Source organism: Lagenorhynchus albirostris, chromosome 6 (assembly GCF_949774975.1).
Source record: "Lagenorhynchus albirostris chromosome 6, mLagAlb1.1, whole genome shotgun sequence".
NCBI classification, from domain to species: Eukaryota; Metazoa; Chordata; class Mammalia; order Artiodactyla; family Delphinidae; genus Lagenorhynchus; species Lagenorhynchus albirostris.
In genome coordinates, this window is record NC_083100.1 from 67,050,463 (window position 1) to 67,070,491 (window position 20,029).

Genomic DNA, 20,029 nt, shown 5'->3' on the forward strand with positions numbered 1-20,029 from the left:
AATTGTGATATATTTACAAGCTAATATCATACAAAAGTGAAAATTAACCATAACACATGCAGCAACACAGATGAGTCTCAGTAACCAAAAGTTGAGGAAAAATTTTTGAAGCAAGCCATAGAAAGCATGATAACCTTTTTATAAAACTGAAGATTATTTATATGTGCTGAAACTTTTTAAAAGTGAGACATGACAAAAACAAATTTAAGACTGTGGTTACCTCTAAGAGGGAGGAAAAGGGTAAGATTAGGGTAGGCAAGGAGGACATTGGTAGGTTATTGGTAATATCATCCTATGTTATGAATTAGATGGTGGATTAAGAGGCTAAAATTAATAGATCGGCTAAATAAAAATGTATAATTGATTAATGTTAAAACATAAAAGCAGGTTTAGGAAGCCTGGAATTCCAGGATAAGAGTTTCATATTTATCCTCTCATCTTCTGAAGTTTTTGAGCAGAAAAGTGAAATAACTATACATTTAAGTTAATTTGCCAGAAGTGGGCAAAAGCAGAAATTCAGAAGGATCCTTTGTGAACTGATGGCATTCTGGTCCTGGAGTCATGGCAGTGGCATCAGAAGGAAGAGAAACAGGGATAAGTATTGATAGTATTCTTTGTGGAAATACAGAAGGCCAAAACAAGAGAGGACTGAAGTAGGAGGCCAAGAGTTAATTTTCCAGGTTTTGAAGCCTGAATTTTAAATACAGTCTTTTAAGGAGATATGAAGAATTTTAAATTGTTTGATGCTGTCTCCACAGTGGCTAAACTTATGCTAAATAAACTGAATGCCTCCATTTCTTGGGCTTCTCCCAGTCCTATTTACTGGGAATTAAGTTCAAGAGTAAAGCTGGGACACCGCAAAACCACCGCTGGGTTTTAGCTGTATCCGTTCAATCAGTTATGTCTATCTAGCTGATGCATATTATCCAAATTTGGGTGGTTTTTTTTTGTATTTTTGTTTCTATATGGGAGGGGTACCATTAAAAGATATACAGGGACTTCTCAGCTGAAAAACTGAAAGAAACCTTATTCCAAATGATAAGTTGTCACTGCTTGAATGTCAATCATTCTTAAATCCTGAACACAATTTCATAACCAACATTTCTCTTAAATATTTAAATGGTATCCTATTTCCTACATTCAATAAAAATAATAAATCTTATTAGCGAATTCAATCCTGTGGGTTGAGTTGTTAGTCCCAGTACTCTATTTATACAATTATTTTCAAGTTTATTTCCTATTTTTATCTTGTCCTTCAACTGCAATATAGTTCAGGGTTGCCTATTTTTAGTGCACTCAAGTACCACGGGCAGAAATGCTTCAACACTTCACTGTATAACCATGGCAGTTCTGCACCTTCCCTCCTAGCAGGCGACCTGTGCTTATGTCATCTGTGTCTTCCAACTTAAAGGGTGAGTCTAAATTCTCCTATTTACCAATCATAAAGAATACCCATTTTGTGGCAAGAAGAAAAAGAGCAGTAAATTATTTTGATGACCCTGTATTTTAGAGGAGACTTCAAAAACCTTGTCTAAAAATAAGACATTTAATGCAAGTGCCAAAGATCAAGTAAATCATTTTTAGTAATCCTAGGACTTTTGACTGTGTCCAGGCTTGATTTGGGGAATCCTACTATGAGAATCGTTTTATTCTTTAAGAAAAAAAGCTGAACAAAAGCCTGACTTCTTGCAGAATCTTTGACAACTTTTTCTTTTTTAAACCCTTATCTAGATGAGCTGTCTGTGAAGCAAGCTGACCTTCATTTAAATATGAATTTAAAATCTGCCTCACATGTCTCAGTGGGGGCAAAATGCCAGGTGTATTTAGGGATATCTGGTTAATATTGTTGCAGGTTATCCAAATCAGCTCACTCCTCGAAGGCTGAGAGTACAAGCAGAAAAAGAAGTGACTGTAATTAGGACGTGGAGTTGTGGAGTGAGACAAAGATGGTTGGGTGAATGGGGTTGTGCGTTTCCTCTTTGGCACTCAGGCTGTCCATGCCATCTGCTGCAGAATGGGAGGAACAACTGGGCTTGTCCTCAACAAACACTGGCAGTTGGTCTTTTCATTTCCTCCCAGAAGAATTTGCCTTTACTAGGACAAAGGTCTCTGGAGCATCACAGAGATTTATGCCTTAAGAAATGCAGTGAACCATTTGGAAATCAAGATTGCTTTCTTGAAACTTTAAGTGGTCATAAAGAAAAGAGAAGTAGAAAAATAAATTATTCCGAGGATGTCTGTCCAACACAATGGTCCTAATGTGAAATTCCATTTGCTACTCGCTTGAAAGGGTACGATTTACCATAAAAATATCAAAGATTTTGAGACTCAGTCACCAGGGAGTGTGTGGAATAGCAAAGTGAAGTGTGGTTTCTCTTGGTTGCAATAGAAGAAAGTGACACATGAACATTTAGAGAGATGTTATATCCATGTGATATTATTCACATTATACTTCCCTTAAAAGTTATTTATCCAATTATTTATTATTTTCCCATTACTAACTTTTGTTCTCCATGAGGGAAAAAACATACCTAGTTTATCCTCCATGCACAGTCCATAATACATAATAATAGCAGCAGTTAACATTTTGCCCTTACCATTCGCTCTTCTAAATGCTTTACTGATATTAATCATTTAATCTACAACAACAGGTATTATTACATCCATTCTTACAAATGAAGAAATTGAGGAACAAAGTACCCAAGATCATATCTAGTAAATAGAAAACCAGAACATAAACCCAGGTACTCTGACACTGAGTCCTCATTCTTCTATACTACCTGTCATATTAAGCATGCGATGTAAGTATTTGTTGAAAGAATGAATGACCAATTCAGTAAATTGCTTTTTAAAATCTTGACGAGGTGAGAAACAGGTCATTTAAATTTTTCTTCTCTCTCATTAGAAATACTGATCCACCTCCCTACAAATGTAAGAAAATAGTTATAGCCAACTGTATTGATAGCATGATAATGACAATAACCAAACTTCAATCCTGATACAACTATTGTAGAATTCCCTCCAATTCTAAAGAGACATCAAGAAAATGTGGATCATTTAGGTTAAATTTGCTTAAACCTGTCTTGATTTCCATTTAAACATATTCTGCCAGAAATACACACAAATACATTAGGAGGCACAGAAATCTTTCACAGTATTTGTAAAGTGGCTTACAGACTTAGAAATTTCTATAAATGAGTTAATTGATTTTTAAAACCCTCATTAGGTGCCCACTCTCTAAAGTACTATGGCTCTAATCAAGTCACCACCTCTTCCAAGGCCTTTAATTATTCCTTCTATAGAGAAGGACTTCGAACAGACACTTTCTCCAAATTCAAATTCATTGTAATGATTATTACCTGTCTCCATTTGAATAGATTTTTCCAAGGGAATAGGTGAATTTCATTGTTTCATAAATAAAATTCTTTAAGAATCATAATAACATACGTGTACTAGTAAATACATTTGCTTGTTTCAAAACTCTACTTCATGATAAAAGTACAGTAATATTTAACTAAGGAGAGATTTTATTGGTTTTGTTCAAATCAGTTTCATTCAGGAGTGTTGAGGAAAGCAGTAAGGGTTGCATTCTGGACCGGGACACCAGAGAGCTGGGTTCTTGTCCTGGTGATGCTCCCAACTTACCGGGAGATCTTATCCAAGTCATTTCTCAGAGCCTCAATTCCTTCATTAGTAATACTAAGGTTCTATGACATGACCCTTGCCTCTTCCAGAGAACATATATTTTAATAAATTACAGAAGTACTATGAATTTAACATTTTAAAGTAGTCATTTTTAAGGGGAAAAAAACCCATCCTTTCTTGAAATCTAGATTCCACCTAAGTGATACTGTTTCTCTATGAAGAGATAGAATGAGCTATGGTGAGGTGACTTGTGTAAATGATCTCATTTGGGAGGTACCGAGGGGACAGAGACTTGTCATTGCCAAGTAAGTCACATTTAAATTCCCTCAAGCCTTGAGAAATAATGTGAGGGAAAGTGCAAAAATAGCACAGTCATTCCTTTGGACCAAGTTGACTCCTAGGCCTCCTGAGAGCACCACAGCTGTGTATTCATCTATACGCAAAGAGAAATAAGAATCTTCTATATTTGGCACACGGTGCTCTTCTATATACCAATGTGCTCATCTATCAATATATTTTATGCTGAGCCTTTCAGTAAGGAAAGTTCCACCATGCACACTGCTTCATGCACAGCTACACATGTTGAAGATGCTTTTTTTTCCCCTGCCATATGGAAAACTGCAAGAGCACAGAGCCACACTGAACCAACCAGAATGATGCTAGAGGCAGCTGTATCTGATTGAAACCGTGGAGAGAATCGAGACTGACAGAGTTGCAGGGCTAGAAGGTTAATGAGTCCATAGTCCTGCCTCCAGGCAGAACTGTCCTGAACCATTCCAGGCAAATGACAGCTCAGCCTCTTGGAAAATAAAATCTTCAAAACACGCTTCGGTAACATTTCATTGTCTAAAATGTCCTTATCCTCATAAAGTTCTGAAAGCAATATAAGTCCACACTCTTCTTCTGTTTAATCTCCCTGTTGACAGATATATAGAATAATAAACTGACAGAAATGTGGAAGATGATGAGAGCCTTAGAGATGGGTCACAGGCTTGGTTATCATCCTCCCAGAGACCTCAGAGGAGGGAATAATTAGCACATCTGTGGACTCTGGTTCTAGTTACAGTAATATTATGGGTCCAAGTATTTGTTTATTATAAATCAGATCTACTATTTATCATACATTACTAAATAAAATTTTGCCTTGCACTCCATAGCAAGAATCATAGGTTTAGCAAACACTATCTGAGCTAAAACATTTAATCAAGGAATAGGTTCTTACATAAAAAGGCAAAGGAAGTACAGACTGGTGTGCAAATAGCCCCATACTTCTTTATTTACTAATTTTGTTACAGCATTCCAATTTATGGTTACGTTCTTACATATAATGCTTCTATAAGATTACCGCCTCTTATGCCTCTGGGCATTAGGAATCATGAATGGGTTGGTGGCGTTATATAACGACAAGTGTAGGCCATTTGCGGATCAGGGTTCAAATCCCTTGTCTGCTACCTATCATCTGCATGGTTAAGCTGCTCCATCTGAGGCTTATTGCCCTTACCTGTAAGAAGAACTACTAATACCTATTTCACGCTGATCTTGGAATATTAAATGGGAAAATATTGGTAAAAGCACCTAGGACCTGGCAGGCAGTAGCATAAGTGTTAGTTGACCACTAACCATGAATCTGATCTGCTACATGCTGCCTTTCTTTCCTCTTCCCCATTCCGTAAAAGTTCCGAGACAGGGTGATTGAGTGTGGGACACACCTGCCTCCTCTGTCACCAGGCTGTGCTTCTGCTTCCATTTGGCCTGTCGTCTATTGCTGATCCCCATGCTAACTTATCAGGGGATTTCCCTTAGGGACATAAAGGGTAAGAGCAAGGAGACCTTACGATGCCAAGTTAAATGCGATGCTGGATTTTAACTTGATTTTTAAAAAATCTGTGCATGTTACGTTTGTGCTAAGAGCAAGTATTTGGAATTCAGATTCTAAAACACTATATTCATTTTTAGAAAGTCGTAATAGAACTGCTTTGTGCAAAGGATAAAAAGACTGATTCAAAGATAGACTACTTTTTAGTTCACAGGAGTGAGCAATAAGAGGAACTATTATTCATTGTGAAGTAGAAATGCTAATATCTACAGGGTTTGAAATACATTTAAATAATGCCTTATTGTCAGAGAAATATGTTCTTATTACATAACAGATAGCTATAGAGACATTTTAAATCACCACTCCAATTTTATGATCCAGAAACCACTGATACTTGAGTACATTTTCTCTTTTCCTGCACATATTCTGACAAGCAGGACTGCTTTTAAGTTCAAGTTCTGCCACTTCCTAGTTAGTTGGTGTTGGGCATTAGTTTCTTGAAGCATCTGTCACTGCATCTGAAAACTGGTATCAACTTCATAGAGTTATTGTGATGACTTGTGAAATAATGCACATGAAGCACTCAGTACTGTGTATGATACATAATAAGCATTCAGTCATGTCAGCCATTGTGATTATTCTTTGTTGTGTATTATTTAAAATGGAAAAATGACAATTCAAGGAGAGGAAATGAAGGTCACTAGCAAGCTGTTTTGTCTTGAGCTCTTGGAGCCAGTACAGTACAGAAAGGTTTCTCATGCAACAACCTCAGAGACAATTTATTGAATGCTTTACTATGTGATTCCAGACACTAGGATATTATAACTGATTTAATCCTCACAACAGTCCTGAAACAGGTGGTATTACTATCTTAACTTTACAGATGAGTAAACTGAGCCAAAGACGGGTTAAGTATCAATAATATGCAAAGTCTCACAGCTAAGTGACAAAGCTGGGGTTTGAATGCAATCAATCTAGTTCCAGAGTCCATTCTTGTAAACTGCTGGGCTGCAAGCCCTGTACTTACCCAGCCTTAAGACTTCAGAAAGAGCCCAGAGTCAGCGACAGAGACATCAATGGTTTAGTGGACAGGGGGATCTTATCCATCTTATCCAAGGTCATACACGTCACCGTGTGCAGACGGTGGGAGGGACATGGCAACAGTCTTCACTACTCAGGGGGAAAGGAGGCTACCGTTTATAGGGGGAATTGATGTCAGGTTGGTTCAGTTACCAGGGAGACTAGCACCTGGAGCATGGGGGAAGCACGCAGGCTGTTAATTAGGCCCTATAATTAAGAGGACTGGATAGTCATGTGAGAGAAGCAGGGCCTGGTTGAGCAGGGGACGTACAGAGATAACAGCCATCTTGAATGGCCTCCATGCATTCCACCCCTACACGACCCTTACCATCTGGGTCCACCCCTCTTCCCTGATATGCCTGGGGTCAGGTAGGTAGAGGTACACTACAATCAAATGCCCCGCATACCGAATAGACAACTGCAGCTAAAGAAAATCAAGAGTCCAAGAGAGGGACAATCTTTGGGGGCCATGTGCTTATCAGGTCAATTTTTCATGGAAGTCCAAAGGAGGATGATTTACTCCTCTAGCTACAGCAACCCAACAAACTCACTGCACAGTGACGCCACCACAGTCACCCAGTCCGCAAACAGATTCCCTCCACTCAGACTAAGGACAAAATATAAGACGTTTAACAGGCACAATACAGGGAAAATCATGACCACTAAGCAAAATACAAGCAGTAACAGCCTTCTGAGATAATACCGTCTCTACCTGCGGTTTTCATCCTGGCCTGCAGGATCCCACCTGTCCATCCTCACTGCCCATAGCCGGTGCTAAATAATGAAGAAGCGGCATAACAGGCCACATGGTTAATATAATTGTGCCTTCCTCCAGTAGGGAGCCCGGATTAACTACTCTAGTAGTCCTAGGTGGGGCGCGGCAGGAGACAGGTGAGCTCTGTTAAGTCCCTTTCTAGTCCTATTCACCACGGGGTGGTAAACCCAAACCACCAGGGCCTTACCTGCCAGTCCCAGGCCCATTTTATAAGGTGTTCCTCTGGGTCTAGATCCTGTGGCAAGGGCAAAAGCAAGTTAGGGTCCTGGCCAATAACTGGCAGTGGGCCTTCAGTCCTTTGGTAGTCAACAGTCGAACTCGGATTGTGTTGGATCAGCTGCCTCTGGGTTAACGTGGTGTAAGCACTGGGATGTTTGCTCCCACCTTAATGGTTGTTTTAAGTAGCCTGGCAGCAGTGGGGTTGTAAGGCAGGTGGAAATGCCAGTGGATGTCATTTTTACTGGCCCATTCCTGAACTTCATGGCCAGGAAGGTGGATCCCTTGGTTCTTATCAATGTCCATGGCGGAGGGGGCGGGGGGGGGTCTTATAGCATGCACAGCTGTTCTAGATCCCAAATAATGGTTTTGGGGTTGCTACACGACTAGGCTAGACCTCTTGTAATGTCTTTTACCTGTTGTAGCGCATCGTAGACTGCATTTAGCTGGTGTTCCATCACACTACATCATTGTTCCGTCCCCTTCCATGGCTGGGACCTGAGGCCCAAGGGCACTCTTATTAGTTTGCTATTGTCACAGGCCCCTAACAAACACTTCCGAGTAACTGGCCATGTCCAATTCACAAGCCTGTCCCTGAGTTAACATCCCTAAAGCCTGTGTCTTGCTTAGGGCTGGTGGCTCAGGGATTTGCTCATCGTACCCAACTAGCTAACAGCCAGGTACCTGATAATCCAGGTTCTTGCATTTTGTCTGTATTCACCAGCCATCCCTGGGCACTCAGATGAGTCACAAGCATGGGGCTGCTACTTTTCAACTGGAAAGAGGCTCTGAGGTTAACAGGATTTCATCAGCATAAGGGGAGAGAAAGACATCTCTCATGGTAAACAGCTGCCACGGGGCTCCACAAGCTAGAGACCAGCCACCTTAACCCCGCAACTTTCTGTTCCCCGTCCTGATTTCCCGGCATCTCAGCGCTCACGGGAGTTTCCTCGGCCACCTGGCTGGCTCACTAATTGTGAGGCTGCAAGCCTTGTACTCACTCGGCCAGCCTCAAGACGGAAGAAAAAGTTCGTAGTCAGCGACAGAGACACCAATGGTTTACTGGAGAGGGGATCTTACCTGCCTGAAGCAAGGTCCTGGAGCGACACCTCACTGCGTTCTGTGCGCGGCAAACACTGAGCAGGAAACGCCAGCCATCTTTGCTACCTGGGGGCGGGAGCAAGGGCGGGAGGAGGGGCCCGGGTGGGGGGAGCCAGGAGGAGGCCACAATCTAGGAGGGGAATTGACGTCAGGTTGGCTCAGTTACTAGGGGCACCGGCAGTTGGGGCATGGTGCAAGCAGGTAGGCAGTTAATTAGGCCCTATAATTAACAGGATTGGAGAGTCATGTGAGAGAAGCTGGGCCTAGTTGATCAGGGCCTAGTTGAAGCAGGGCCTAGTTGATCAGTGAGCAAGAGGAACAGCCATCTTGAAAGGCCTGACCATACATAAACAAATACAGAAGAGTTTAATATTGAGCAGATATTTTTGCAAATAGTACAGTTTAAGTCAAACATTCTAAAAAGCACTTAAATTTTAACAATTTAAATGCAATTAATTAGAAAAGGACCACAGAGATAAATACCAGGGAAAGAATTAGATGCCCTATTCTTTCAGAAAGAATGTTCCCAAGTGGCTTATTATGCCCATCCAGCAACATTACAGGGCCTCATATTCGATCCATTTCTTTTGAACTTTGTAGGTAGCTAGAAATGGTTAGGCAGCAAGCAGTGTTCTTGGAAAAATAGATTCGTGTTACCCTTGGAAACAGTGTGTTGCAAGAAAGTCTTTGGCATGAAACAAGGCTGAGTATACACAGCCGTCTCTCAGATGGTGTGGGTTTGGAAACATAAGTGGACAAGCCAAACCCTTTAAGTCTTCCTTTTCCTTTGAACTGAATTCCAGAATGTGTTTTTTATGTTACTGTGTAGCATTTGTGTTTATCCTTATTTATTCCTGCATAATATTTCATTGAGTGGATGTGGCTATTGAATGAAAACAAGATCCTTCAGTCATTCCAAACTGAGTTAAATGAAAAGTTCCATGCTTTCCAAGCTCATCTACTCATCCCTTTTGGATAGTGAGAGAAACATCCCAAAGCATGGGTGTGGTCAAATGATAAAGGGAAATTGCGGTCAACTTTTGGGGAAAACTGATATGTTCAGATATTGCTGATGGAAGCGTAAATTTGTATATTCCTTTTAGAGAACAATTTGGCAACATTTACGAAGCGCACTATAAATATTCATAATATTTGGCACAGTTCCCCCTATTCCTGCGAATTTATTCTAAGGTAATAATTATAAAGAAAAAAAACATAAATGGAGAGAGAAGTCAAATATAGCATTAATTATAAATAAAACCTAAGGAACATACTGATTGTTCAACAAGAGACAAATAGATAAGTAAAACATCCATGGAATATTTTGTTCCCTGAAGTAATTATAATCATGAACTGTATAATATAGAAAAACAAGACGTTAAAAAGTAGGGCACTAGATGATCTGTTTACTTTGATTATACTATGTGATGTGAATAAACTAGAAGGTAATGTTGAATAATGGAATTAAAATAGGAATAAGGACTAGGTGATTTTTTTCTTCTTAAATTTCTTTAAATATTGCTTGAGATAGGCAAAAGAACTGACAAATAAGATAAATAAATGGATGAAGAGTTTTCTTTGTCATTAGAAGAGCAGGTAGATTTTCCTTTTCCCACCCCCAGTGTCAGAAACCAACCAAACAAATACATCAAAAACGAAACTCCTTGCCATTTGCCTTTAAGGAGAGCTGCCATGTTTAGAGTTTACATCTCTGAAATAGCCACTCTGGTGAGAAAAGAGACTAAGAACAAACTTCTGGAGTAGGGTCTTCAATTTGCAATAAGATTTCACTTCAAGAGATCATACTCTTCTCCCCTCCTTTCCTTTCCTTCCTCCCTCCCTCCCTCCCTCCCTCTCTTCCTTCCTTCCTCCCTCCCTCCCTTCCTCCCTCTCTTCCTCCCTTCCTCCCTTCCTCCCTCCCTTCTTCCCTTCCTCCCTCCCTTCTTCCCTCTCTTCCTTCCGTCCTCTCTCCCTCCCTCCCTCCCTTCCTCTCTTCCTCCCTCTCTTCCTTCCTTCCTCTCTCCCTCCCTCCCTTCCTCCCTCTCTTCCTTCCTTCCTCTCTCCCTCCTTTCCTCCCTCCTCCTTCCTTCCTCCCTTCCTTCCTCCCTCCCTCTCTTTCTTCCTTCCTCCCTCCCTCCCTCTCTCTTGCCTCCTTCCTCTCTCCCTCCCTCCCTCTCTTCCTTCCTTCCTCCCTCCCTTCCTCCCTCCCTCCCTCCCTCTCTTCCTTCCTTCCTCCCTCCCTCTATCCCTCCCTCCCTCCCTCCCTCTCTTCCTTCCTCCCTCTCTCCCTCCCTCCCTCCCTCTCTTCCTTCCTCCCTCCCTTCCTCCCTCCCTCCCTCTCTTCCTTCCTTCCTCCCTTCCTCCCTCCCTTCCTCCCTCCCTCCCTCTCTTCCTTCCTCTCTCCCTCCCTCCCTCCCTCCCTCCCTCTCTTCCTTCCTCCCTCCCTTCCTCCCTCCCTCTCTTCCTTCCTTCCTCCCTCCTCCCTTCCTCCCTCCTTCCCTCCCTCTCTTCCTTCCTTCCTCCCTCCCTCCCTTCCTCCCTCCCTCCCTCCCTCTCTTCCTTTTCTTCCTTCAAATATAGCAGACATTTATATTGCTCCTCTCCTCCTTCCTCTTACAAATTTCTTTCCTTGATCATCATAGGGCTTTAAGGCCCCCTTTTCAATACATTTTAGTACTTTTTTTTCTTTACCTTCCATCTTTATATAATTATTTTACCCTTTATTTCTATATGTTATTTACAGTTAATCCACTAGTGCACTTCTACTCTCACCCTGTTTTGTGTTTCTTTTAAAGATTCCCTGGCTGACTAGTTATAATTGCATTTTCAGTAGTGGATATAAATGAAGGTTAACTTGACTCCAGCTCTTAAACAGCACTTTTATGGTTAAGTGGTTATGGCTAAGTTTATGGTTGTGGTTAAATAATTTCTCAGAAGAACTAAAAGTTAATGGTTTTGCGTCATTAAGAACATCTTCTAATTATTCCTGTCTTTTATTCAAATTCTGTTGTAAACAGAGTCAATGCTTTAAATTTCTTTATATTTATACAGTATAAATAAATGCCTTGTGGGGAAATTAACCATACTTTTTCATCTGTTTTTAAAATAGTTTTGGTCACTTAGTGTACATAGTTTGTCATATGGTTGAATAGTATTTCTATTTTTCATTTGTGTGGAGTAAACTAGCCAGGTATCTGCTGCTTAGTCTGTTTGCAGTGATTATATCATCATTTTGTGTTACCAGTGATTTATTTTCTGAGTTATCCATATTGAAACATTTTCAGTTCAAGTGGATCATTGCCCTAAAGCACTTTTCAACTTAATAAATATAAGTAGAAATTGGACTTTTCATTTTGTTATGAAGTTTTTATTATAGGCAAAAACTCTAATTTGACTCTTTTCTTAACTTAGTTCTTTTAGCATTTAAAAATACCAGATATCATTACAAAAACTTACGCTTCTCCAAATGGGAATGTAACACTGTTACATTTTCTGTTTCTCTGTTTTCGTAGGTGACATGTAAGTCATGTTTCTCTGTTTTCACAAGTAACGTGTAAGGGTACTTCTGAGGCTTAATTTAACCATGATAGGTGACACTTGAGCAGTGTCATTATGAAATAATATGCAAATCCTTCACCTTCACTTAACAATACTCACCGAGAAGCTACTATGTATTAGGCTCAATGTGGGGCCCTAGGATACAACAGGCAGCAAGACTGTATCCTCTTCGCATCCTGTGCTCTTCACCTGCAAAATAGGAAACTGATACTTTTTAAGGCTCCTTTTAGGAGTAAAGTCTCTAATTGATTGTTTTTATTTCAAAGATCATAAAAGATTATCCATTTTACTAAAAGCAAAACTTAAAAAAAAATGAAGATATTTTAAGTGATACCTGGTTCAATATCTAGAGTTTACCATGGTAGACAATAACTGGTGAATGTTAGGGTTATCTCTGAATATCACTATAGATGTGTGTGTTTATATTTTCAAATATATGTGTATTGCACAAAGGAATTTAAATTGTAGGTTGCCATATGCACTCAGAAAATTGAACAAAAGCAATGAAACATGGTAAATACAACAAAACACAACAAAACAGAAGTTAGAGGGTTTTACACATAGACTAAACCCATTCCCTGAAAAATTCAGGGCATACATTAAATATTTCTACTACCATGATACTGAGATGAGAGGATAGCCTTATGATATTACACACTGACTCTTCAGAAAATCCAATATTAAAAATCCTAAACTCATAAGAGAACTAAGTGTATTAGTTCCACGTTACACAAGGAGTCATTTGTCGGTTTTCTTTAAAAGGAACCATTTATGATCCCTCCACGAGTATATTTATAACATGATTCCATGTACAAAATTTCCCTTTCTGCACAGTTTCTCGGTAACAAATCTATTGTGTAAAGCATGGTCCACTTGTAATCTCCTTATACCGTACTAAGCTAGGCTGAGCAGCCTCAAGGTCATTCACACTGGTTTTGGCTTCTGTGTAAAGACGGCCCCAAGCTATTTAAGGAACATCTGGCTGCTGGAGAGCTTGGAGCCAAATTTGCTGTTCATCACTCGCAAGTGCCTGCTTTTTAGATATTAACCTCACTCCTGGCTCCATCTAATTTTTCCATTCTTAGTTTTCATTTACTTTGTTTAAAAACACATATTAATTAAAAAGTTAAAAAAATTTTACATGTGAAAAAAACTCTCAATAATCTACCCTAAATTGTTTTGGGTGAACATCTAGATATAAATAAGTAAAGAGGGGCTAAATAATTTGTGTGATCATTAGGAAACCCAAAAGACCAGAATTACGCAATAGCCTACTGCTTTAGTTATGTTTATGCTAAAATATCCAAAATGAATAGCCATAAAAAAGCATCACTTTTTAACAGACAATAAGTCACGTGTTAGTAAACACAAAGAGTTAGCATGGGTAAATGACTTATTTAAATACATGGTTTTACTTGAAGTAATCCTAATAGTACTTATTTGCAAATTAAATTCTAAACAGTATATAAATCTGCATAAATAGACTATGACACCTTGAAAACTGCTTCAATCTTTAAAATAGTACATTAAAGTTGATTTACCACATGATCCTCATGAAAATACCTATGACATCTACATTAATACACAGTGAAAGGATAGTAATCAGTGAAACGTCTGGGATTTCCACATGAATCAACACTGGTGCATTGCTAATGTAACACTCAATTACATCATGTTTAATTTATGTGGAAATGTTTGGATATGCCTAAAATGTCTGTGGTAAATCATTCTGGGATCTTAATTGAACATTTTTCTGTGATAAATTACTCTGTAAACACTGAAATAATATTCTTACATAACTACCAATTTATTTTGAAAGACTCCAACAACCCCAAATCATTATTTTCTTTGTATGATCCTAAGCTTGTATCCTTCAGGAATTTATTTTCCTTTCTGGTAGCAAATAATTTTAGCATTCATGAAACACTTATTTCCATCCCATAGCTTGGTTATCATTTTTTAAAACTCAAAATATCTATGTTATTTTAATATACTAAAGATCATGGTGAGCTATAGTCTCTTCAGTAATGAAAAATGCTTAGAATTAAAAATTTGACACTCTTTTCCCCAGTAATAAGCTACTTAATTTAATATACTAAAGTAGTGATACTCTATTTCATACTCAATTACTTTATTATTAAGAATATTTAAGGGACTTCCCTGTGGTGCAATGGTTAAGAATCTGCCTGACAATGCAGGGGACACGAGTTTGAGCCCTGGTCCAGGAAGATCCTACATGCCGCGGAGCAACTAAGCCCGTGTGCCACAACTACTGAGCCTGCACTCTAGAGCCTGCGAGCCACAACTACTGAACCCGCATGCCAAAAATACTGAAGCCCGCACGCCTAGAGCCTGTGCTCTGTAACAAGAGAAGCCACTGCAATGAGAGGCCTGCATACCTCAACGAAGAGCAGCCCCTGCTCGCCACAACTAGAAAAAGCCTGCGTGCAGTAATGAAGACCCAACGAAGCCAAAAATAAATTAATTTTTAAAATATTTAAAGAAAAGAATATTTAAGAAAGGAGCTCATTTTCATGGTGGAGACTAGTTGAAATGTCATTATTATAGTTAATACAGAAAAGATTTTATATGAAGCTGAGAAATAAATATTTTTAATCATAAAAAATACTATGATACTAAAAATTAATAATTTCCCATGTCACTACCCTTCATTACCTGAAATGTTTAAATCAAATAAATGTTTAAATCGAATAAATTCTATTTTGAAATTTTTATACACCTGTTTACTTGAAATATAATAATTCTTCCTAGAACTATAATTAAAGTAATATAATTAAAATTGATGTAAATTTATATTATTCTAATAGTTATAAACTTAAATTGGACTATGATTTTTATATCATTTTCCAGAAAAATGAGTCAACGGCAAATCTGGAGACTGTACCAATCAGAATTCTTGGCTGCAAACAAACAAACAGCAGCACCAACAAAGCAACATGATACAGCAAAGGTAATCAACCATGGGTTCTTCAGCTGAGGCCTTAACTGGATTTTGTGACTCCCTTCCTCCACTCCACTTTCCTTGCCTTCAGTTTGAATCTCAGTGGGTCATGATTCTTTACCCAATATGGTGAGGGATCTGAGCCCCTGGTAGCCTTGCTTAAATCAGGTTGCAGTACACTGACATTTTCTTCCACCCACAACTGTGGCAGTAAGTCTACTTTCCCTTAAGTGGAACTGACAAACATAGTAACACAGCAACAACAGTAATAATCTTTTCTCTCTACTTTTTGTTTTTGCCTGCTTCCATAGGGCATGAAGAACCCAAACTGATCAGGTGCAGCCTTAGCTTCCAATTCAATGGAATTCCAACCTTCATGTTACTATTCCATCAGAAGCCAAAATCAAAAGGATAGAAAACAAACAGTTGGCAAGTGAGTTAGTAAATATAATCCTGAGAACCTCCATTCCAGTTTTAAACCCTACAATTCTAGACTTGGATATTCTGACCAAGTGGAAAAAAAACTCCATGTGGCAATCGTTTGTTCAAAATGTAAACCGTATCCTGCAAGAAAACACATCAACCCCCCACGCTGTTGACTCTCTGTTAAGCTTATCTGACTCAGTGACTAGTTCCTTTTAGTAATGGGGTATGCAGTAGTATCAATGAATCCCTTGAATATTAACCCATTGCCTTCCTTATTCCTTTAAAAAAAAATGAGTTCCTTTAAACTGAATCTATTTAGTGTGGGGTACCATCGCCTTGCATAAGGCAACCAATTAATCTACAGATGGTATAATGACAGAGAAGAATGATCAGGGAAAGCAAAAACAAATTCAGAATACATACCTACTGCAATAAGGAAAAACTGCTGCTCACTTCTCCCCATCCCATAAAGATGATAGGTATTCCCTGTAGACAACTTGATATCAAATTGTTCTTTGGTCTCTCTAGGTATAATGCTTTTTAGAAGCCCATGATCAGTTACTGATACTAGAAAATGGAGTGTTCACGGTAGCCGGATGGCCACTGATGAGAACTCCATGTTGTTGTAACCGCAGATAATCTTCATTCCCTCTATGATAAACATTTGGTTCATGAATCCGCTGGCATTGCTGAGAAAGGAGGTTAACCTATATTTACTGAGTGGGTCACCTTATCTGTTCAACATACCCTTTCCCCAAACTCCCTTCATAATCTCCAACCCTACTCTTCCCAACTGTCTGGCCGTCCAGCTAGTTCATTAATCACTGAGTTGGTATAGGTTCTTGTTCTGATTATCTTTACTGCATATAAAATTAACCTACAATTTAGTGGCTTAAAACAATCATTCTATTATGATCATGGATTCTGTAGGTAAGGAATTCAGGTGGAACACTGGGGATGGCTTTCCCTTGCTCTGTGATGTCTGCTGCCTCAGCTAGGAAGTCTTGAGTCTGGGGATGACTCAATGACTATGGGCTGGAAGCATCTGAAAGCTCCTTCACTCACATATCTGGTACCTACACTGGGCTGACTCGAGGACGAGGACTGGTGACTGAAGTAATTACATGTGGCCTCTCTTGGCAACCACATAGCATGACAGCCACAGGGTGATAGTATTTCACTCCCAGTGACCACAGGAAATAAGTTAATTAGCAGTTTCACTTTTTCATAGTAGAATAAGGCAGATCTAAATTCTATCTCTAAAATGACTAGAATTTTAAATTCCTTCACCCTCAACAAAGCCAGATAAAAGCCCTGGATCCTGCCAATTTCACCAAGATTTTGTGCTGCAACTCACTACGAGTAACAATCTCTGTTTAAATCGGGGTCTTGGTTGCACAGCAGAAACTGACTCTGATCCTACTAAGCAGAAAAGGACTTCACTGGAAGAAAAAAGGTTGGCTCAGACAGTGCATAAGAGGGCTAAAGAACCAAGCTCAGAAAAGGGCCCTGAATTAGAGGCTGGGAAGCAGAGAATGTAGCTAAGCTCATATCTCAGGATCAGCCTGGAGAGAACATCTCCACTAACAGTGCCCCCACTGGGATCCTGGCTGCTGCTGCTAACGTGAAGACCTACCACCGCTGTGACTGACTTAACTGTTCAGTCACCTCCAGAACAACCCCTAACTACCCCTGATTTTGTCACTTTCTACAGATCCAACATTCCCATATAGAGCTTCCTGCCAGCCAAACTTAATGACATGTCTGCTTCTTAGCTCTTGGGGTGAGAAGAGGGGATGAATGCTTCTTCTAGTTCCCCAGAGGGAAGTGGGACTCTGCCTCACCACACTTACACAACAGGAATCCTACCAAATAAAAACGGGGCTTAGATTATGGGCAGGCAAAAATAAAGCATATACCTATTGAACATGCTTAATCTGATTATTTAATAATAATTATTATTTAATAATTAAAATGAATGAATGGGTGAATTAACAGTAAGACTTAATTAGTTCAAGCAACTACTTTAATAAAAAGAGCCCCAAGCTTCTAGCCTTAATGTTGCTGTGTGACTGGGTAAATCATTTAACCTCTCGAGTTCTTTTTTCTCATCTATAATAAGAGGGCTTGGCCTCTGATCTCTGATTTTCATTAGAACTAACTTCTTTTTAAAAATGATTGTCAGTGTTCTTTGCAGAGGCTCATCCACGTGGTGGAGCCATATGCCTACTAGGACTTGGCAGTGCCCACTGCACTAGCTTTATAATATTAAGAAAACTCTTAGTACACCAAGTTGGCTAATTTTTTTGAAGTTACAAATGGATTGTTTTAATGTGTGTATATAATGAAAGATTATTGAACAAAGCTTTGTGAAATTTAATGGTTATGCATCCAATTTTCCATTGTGTGTGCAGAAATTTGGGGATTAAAAAAAATTTTTTTTTACACGGTCTCATTTTGTTTTCTGAACTCCAACACAGTTTCAGCGTCTGGAGATAGCCTATAGCCTGGAAAACAGCAAATTCAAGAAACACCCTTCCCAAAAGAGTGTGGGTTCTCGGTATAGAAATCTTTTCATGAGAGACTTGGTTCCAAGGTTCTCCATGAGGAAATTTGGGTACTTCCCATTGAATTCTCTCATCTGAGTCATTCCTTCAGTGGCCTAGATGTCACCTCTGAGGATGATTCAACCTTTTCAAGACAACACGGAATCTTTTCTATCCTCTTTGGGAAAGATCACAAATATGCTTCGGAGGAAAAGATGATGACACTCCAGACTGTCTGGCTTCCCCTTTCACAGTGATTCTATTAGGGAATCTCTCAAGCTTATAGGGAATCCCCCTTCATCCATCTTTTGGCAGCCTGTACTGAACCAAGACCAAATCTTCGAAGACTTAATTCGTGGTGGCTCCCAGAGTCCATCCCTCACAACAGAGCAATGTTTTGTAAATTCAGAGAAGCATGTTTGCACTTTGGACAAAAATAGGACTGGCCAAAATTCTGCAGTTTGCTATACCATAGGATAGATCCAAATTTCCAAACAGGGTTATGACAGAAAAATCAGACAATTGGAATAGGCATTCAGAAATGGCTGCTCATCTAGCAACATGAAGTTGCCATACTTGGGGACTTTTGGTTTTATTTACCCGACTTGAGTCATGTCTGTGTAAGGGAAATTCCTAGTGAGGTCCTGGATGTGACCACTGGGTGTGCTCCAGTCTCCTCAAGCCAGCACCAGGTCAAAACAGGATCTTATTCAGTGAAGCTTACAGTCAGACTGGCTCCCTCAATCTTGCTGTGGCGCTGGCTCCATGGCTACAGGGAAGCTCGCACAGCAGGAATATGCATTCAGAAGTTGCCTTCCAACCAGCTATATTAAATCCCCATATTATGTCAGACAATGGCTGTTATATTTTATCACATAGATGTAACCAAAGATTACTGGTTAGTTGAAGATTTAATACGAACAGATGATGGGTAAATTTCACAAGTGACACAGTGTTGTTTGGAACATTTTCATTTTCTCACCAACATTACAAAAAAAAAAAAAATCACAGCTGAAGGGACCAGTAATAATGATCTACTTCATGAGCTGATAGAAAAATCAAGAAGAGAGTAAATGTTCACACTTGTACTGTGTTAAAATTCTTCACACAGGGCCTGGCATAAAATGATCATGACAGTGAACTAACATTTGTGTTAGTTAACTTTACGACATGGGCATATTATTACATCTATTTTTAGGGAGAAAAATTGAGGTACAAAAAAAAGTTACATTGCCTAAGTACATCCTGTTAGTTAGAGATGGGCTGACGTTTGAACTCAGGTCTTTTCTTACCACAGCCCATGGGCTTAGCCACACTACTCTGCTTGTGATGGATGCAGGCTGAACAGATATATTTTTAAAATAAATAAATACACTAAGCACAGAAATTATAGAATACATAACGCCTTCTTGGATTATGAGGGTTTTTTTTCCTAAAGCTCTTTCTGTACTCAGAGCGTTTTTTTGTTTTTTGTTTTTTTAGATGTTGGGGGTAGGAGTTTATTAATTAATTTATTTATTTTTGCTGTGTTGGGTCTTCGTTTCTGTGCGAGGGCTTTCTCTAGTTGTGGCAAGCGGGGGCCGCTCTTCATCGCGGTGCGCGGGCCTCTCACTATCGCGGCCTCTCTTGTTTCGGAGCACAGGCTCCAGACGCGCAGGCTCAGTAGTTGTGGCTCACGGGCCCAGTTGCTCCGCGGTATGTGGGATCCTCCCAGACGAGGGCTCGAACCCGTGTCCCCTGCATTAGCAGGCAGATTCTCAACCACTGCGCCACCAGGGAAGCCCTCGGATTATGAGTTTTTTAAACCTCCTCTTCATTCCTATTATATTCCTATAATTTTGTCAATTTATTTTATTAGTGTCTCGAATTCAGTTTAGCAAAAATATTCTTCCTAAACTTTAATA

At 39.5% G+C, this 20,029-nt stretch overlaps 1 long non-coding RNA gene across 1 annotated transcript; it reads left to right on the forward strand.

Annotated features, from left to right (window-relative positions):
* The first annotated feature begins 1,326 nt into the window (after positions 1-1,326).
* Positions 1,327-17,941, forward strand: LOC132522342 (uncharacterized). The gene is made up of 3 exons (XR_009541172.1): positions 1,327-1,412; positions 15,063-15,162; positions 15,465-17,941. It is a non-coding gene; the product is annotated as an uncharacterized LOC132522342 (long non-coding RNA).
* Positions 17,942-20,029: the final 2,088 nt, after the last annotated feature.